The sequence below is a fragment of the Mandrillus leucophaeus genome, unplaced genomic scaffold (assembly GCF_000951045.1).
Source record: "Mandrillus leucophaeus isolate KB7577 unplaced genomic scaffold, Mleu.le_1.0 Scaffold146, whole genome shotgun sequence".
Taxonomy (NCBI): domain Eukaryota; kingdom Metazoa; phylum Chordata; class Mammalia; order Primates; family Cercopithecidae; genus Mandrillus; species Mandrillus leucophaeus.
The window spans coordinates 881,725-886,329 of NW_012101432.1; positions in this window are offsets into that span (position 1 = coordinate 881,725).

Sequence of the window (4,605 nt, forward strand, 5' to 3'; positions counted from 1 at the left end):
ACAGGCCTGTGCCACCACACCCAGCTAATTTTTTGATTTTTTGTAGAGACAGGGTTTCGCTATGTTGCCCAGTTTGGTCTCGGACTCGACCTAAAGCGATCCTCCCACCTCGGCCTCCCAAAGTGCTGGGTTGCAGGCATGAGCCACCCCCAGAGATTTAAAGGGGAAAAATTTCACATTATTATTTTGTTAACCCTCTATGAATTATATGTTTACTTTGAGAGAAGCGTGGAGCTGTCTCGGTGCCTGTCTGTCTCAGGCATCTAGAATTTGAAATGCCAGCTACTGCCCTTAGACTTTATCTCCTTTCAAGCCCTTCCTTGAGGCGAAGGCCTCAGAATGACACCATTACTGTCACTATATTTGTGAGCATTCCTGGCCATTCTGTCTGGCCAAATTAATTATTAGCACAGTTTTCTCTCAATGTTCTCCCATGTTTGCTGCATTTGTTAAAATGACCCAAGGGTGTGAATTTAGACTTTTTTCTTGGTTTTTTTTTTTTTTTTTTTTTTTTAGATGGAGTTTCACTCTTGCTGCCCAGGCTGGAGTGCAATCTCAGCTCACCACAATCTCTGTCTCCTGGGTTCAAGTGATTCTCCTGCCTCAGCCTCCGGAGTAGCTGGGACTACAGGTGCATGCCACCACGCCCGGCTAATTTTTGTATTTTCAGTAGAGACAGAGTTTCACTATGTTGGCCAGGCTGGTCTTGAACTCCTGACCTTGTGATCCACCCACCTCAGTCTCCCAAAGTGCTGGGATTACAGGTGTGAGCCACCACGCCTGGCCTATTAGTATTATTTTTGAGAAAGAGCCTTGCTCTGTCGCCCAGGCTGGAGTGTGGTGGTGAGATCTCCCCTCACTGCAATACCCGCATCCCAGGCTCAAGTGATTCTCCTGCCTCAGCCTCCCGAGTAGCTGGGATTCCAGGCGTGTGCCACCATGCCTGGCTAACTCTTGTATTTTTAGTAGGGATGGGTTTCCTCCATGTTGACCAGGCTGGTCTCTAACTCCTGGTCTCAGGTGATCCACCCACCTCTGCCTCCCAAAGCGTTGGGATTACAGGCATGAGCCACTTCACCAGGCCTACGTTTATTATTTAAAAACTGACCTCCTGGCCAGCCACAGTGGCTCACACCTGTAATCCCAGCATTTTGGGAGGCCGAGGTGGGCGGATCACCTGAGGTCTGGAGTTCCAGACCAGCCTGAACAACATGGAGAAACCCTGTCTCTACTAAAAATAAAAAATTAGCCGGGCGTGGTGACACATGCCTGTAATCCCAGCTACTCAGGAGGCTGAGGCAGGAGAATCACTTGAACCTGGGAGGCAGAGGTTGCGGTGAGCCGAGATCATGCCATTGCACTCCAGCCTGGGCAACAAGAGAGAAAACAACAACAACAACAACAACAACCGTAAAATAAAATGACCTTCTCAACAACTTTTCTGCAAGTAATTTTTTTTTCTAAATGACTTTTTGTTTCATTCTTTAGATTCCATTGAGAGGACCACACGGATTTGCCTATCAGTGCTTAGGAGACTGTACTTCCAGAGAAGGGAACCAAGTAGCTTATTTTCACCTCTGCATAATTTTTCTAGCTCCTGAGTTGACTCTTGTGTGGCAATAGAGTTTTACCCTAAATTTATTTCAGTGTTTCTAGTTAATGGCCAAGTCTGGACCTAGTTCTGGTTTTGATTTGTATAACACTATGGATGGTAGCAACATGGAATCTGGCATTTGCTTGTTTGTTTATGAAATGTCCATTTGGTCTCTGCCCGATGGCCAGCAGACACAACGAATCTCTCACTGTTGGGTAGCAGAAGTCAGAGTGTTTGGCTGTCTTTTTATGTTTTTTTTCTTTTTTTTTTTTTTTTAATTGGTTTGTCTCTTTGTTTGTCCTGGCATCCTCTATGTTATTTGTCTTGTCTGCAGGTCATTATAAATTAATGAACTAAAAATATTGTATGGGTCTGTGAACAGAAAACAGCTCTTTGAGATCTGGAGCTGCTATAAGTAATTGGTGAGTTTTGTGCTCTGTGCTTCCTGTCAACCTTTGAGGTTGGAAAACTGTGGCTGCTCATTTTCTATTTCCATACAAATGAAAAAAGCTTTCCTTCTTTCTGCAAAAGTAAGATAGCTAACATTTACAATGGTTCATTTATGTTTCTGTATCTATGGCTATGTACCCTCTGAAAACTATTTGAGATTAATTAATCTTAAAAGTCTGCTGTTTGTATGCAATCCCAAAGATCACCATCTAAGTGGAGAAAATGTATACAAGAAAGAAAAAATGGAAACTGTTTTCATGTGACATATAGGAGATAATTTGGCTTTGTCTAAAATGAGGTTTGGCCTTTACCCTCAGCTTCTGGAAGGTAATCTATGTCATACCTTATAGGAGGGTCTTAGTTTAGAGCAGGGGCTAGCCACAATCAATAGTTGTAGGGTAGGGGCTGGCCATGTGAGAAAGTCCCACCATGTGATTTAGAGTGGGACTTTGGGTCATGTAATGTCACTCACACTGGAAACTGAGTGCAGCTGGTGGGCAATCAATCAATTAATCATGCCTATGTGATGAAGCACCAATAAAAACTCTGAACATTAAAACTTGGGTGAAATTCTCTGGTGGCAGTACTCCACGGATAGGGTCATATGTTGATACTGAGAGGGTAACACATCTCTCTACAGGACAGAACAGTGAAAGCTTTGAGTTTGGGACCTGTCTTAGTCCACTCCAGCTGCTATAATAGAACACCATGAATTATGTGTCTTATAAACAACAGAAGTTTATTTCTTACAGTTCTAGAGAGTGGGGAGTCCAGGATCAAGGTGCCAGCACACTTGATGTCTGGCAAGGACCCACTTCCTGGTTCAAAGATGGCTGTCTTTTCATTGTAACCTCACATGGCTGAAGTGGGGAGGGAGCTCTCTGGGGTCTCTTTTATGAGGGCATTAATCCTATGACTTATGTGATAAAGTCCAATAAAAACTCTGGATAAGGCCGGGCATGGTGGCTCACACCTGTAACCCAGCACTTGGGAGGACAAGGCAGGAGGATCACAAGGTCGAGAGATTGAGACCATCCTGGCCAACATAGTGAAACCCCATCTCTACTAAGAATACAAAAATTAGCTGGACGTGGTGGCGGGCGCCTGTAGTCCCAGCTACTTGGGAGGCTGAGGCAGGAGAATTGCTTGAACCCGAGAGGTGAAGGTTGCAGTGAGCTGAGATCCTGACATTGCATTCCAGCCTGGGTGACAGAGCAAGACTCCTTCTCAAAAAAATAAAAAGGCCGGGCGCGGTGGCTCACGCCTGTAATCCCAACACTTTGGGAGGCCGAGGCGGGTGGATCACGAGATCAGGAGATCGAGACCATCCTGGCTACCATGGTGAAACCCTGTCTCTGCTAAAAATTCAAAACCAAAATTAGCCAGGCGTGGTAGCACAGGCCTGTAGTCCCACTGAGGCAGGAGAATGGTGTGGAGGTGGGAGAATGGTGTGAACTCGGGAGGTGGAGCTTGCAGTGAGCGGAGATCGTGCCACTGCACTCCAGCCTGAGCAACAGAGTGAGACTCCCTCTCAAAAAAAAAAAAAAAACAACTCTGGATATTAAAGCCCTCAGAGCCCTCATAACCTAATCACCTCCCAAAGGCCTCACCTCCAAATACCGCCCATTGGGGATTATGTTTCAACGTATGAATTTGGGTGGGACACAAACATTTAGTCCATAGCAGAACCTGCCCAGATTTTGCCCTGTGTGCTTTTCCATTGGCTGATTTTCATCTGTATCCTTTCCCTATAATAAATTGTAACCATGAGTATGACAGCTTTCAGTGAATTCTGTGAATACTTGTAGTTAATTACTCAATCTGAGGGTGGTTTTGGGAACCCCCCCAAATTTGCAGTTAGTGTCAGAAGTGAGGGCAGTTTTTTGGAAGACTGTGTGCCTTCTAAACATGATAGTTAGCTTTAAACTTTGCAGTTAAGCTAAGTCCAGGCATATGGAGTTAGAACAAAGGATAGAGAATTTTAAAATGGACTTACTTGGTTTAACAATAATTATATGAATAATTATATGAATGAGCTTGAATGTGTGATAGAACGAAAATCCAAAACAATGGAGCTTCACAATCTTTTGAGAAATCTAAAGGGTTCTGGAAGCATTACTTTTTTTCTCTCCTTTTTCAAAGGAAAATAGAAAAGTCCTATAGAAATATACAAATGAACTAAGTCAGATGTGACGGAAAGCTGCATGTGTGGTCAAGCTTATGAACCCAAACTATCTCAGACGGGTCTCAATCAATTTAGAAAGTTTATTTTGCCGGCCGGGTGTGGTGGCTCACGTCTGTAATCCCAGCACTTTGGGAGGCCGAGGTGGGTGGATCACGAGGTCAGGAATTCGAGACCAGCCTGGCCAACATGGTAAAAACCCCATCTCTACTGAAAATACAAACATTAGCCAGGCACGATGGCAGGCGCCTGTAATCCCAGCTGCTCTGGAGGCTGAGGCAGGTGAATCGCTTGAACCCGGGAGGCGGAGTTTGCAGTGAGCCGAGATCATGCCACTGCACTCTAGCCTAGGCGACAGAGCAAGGCTCCGTCTAAAAAA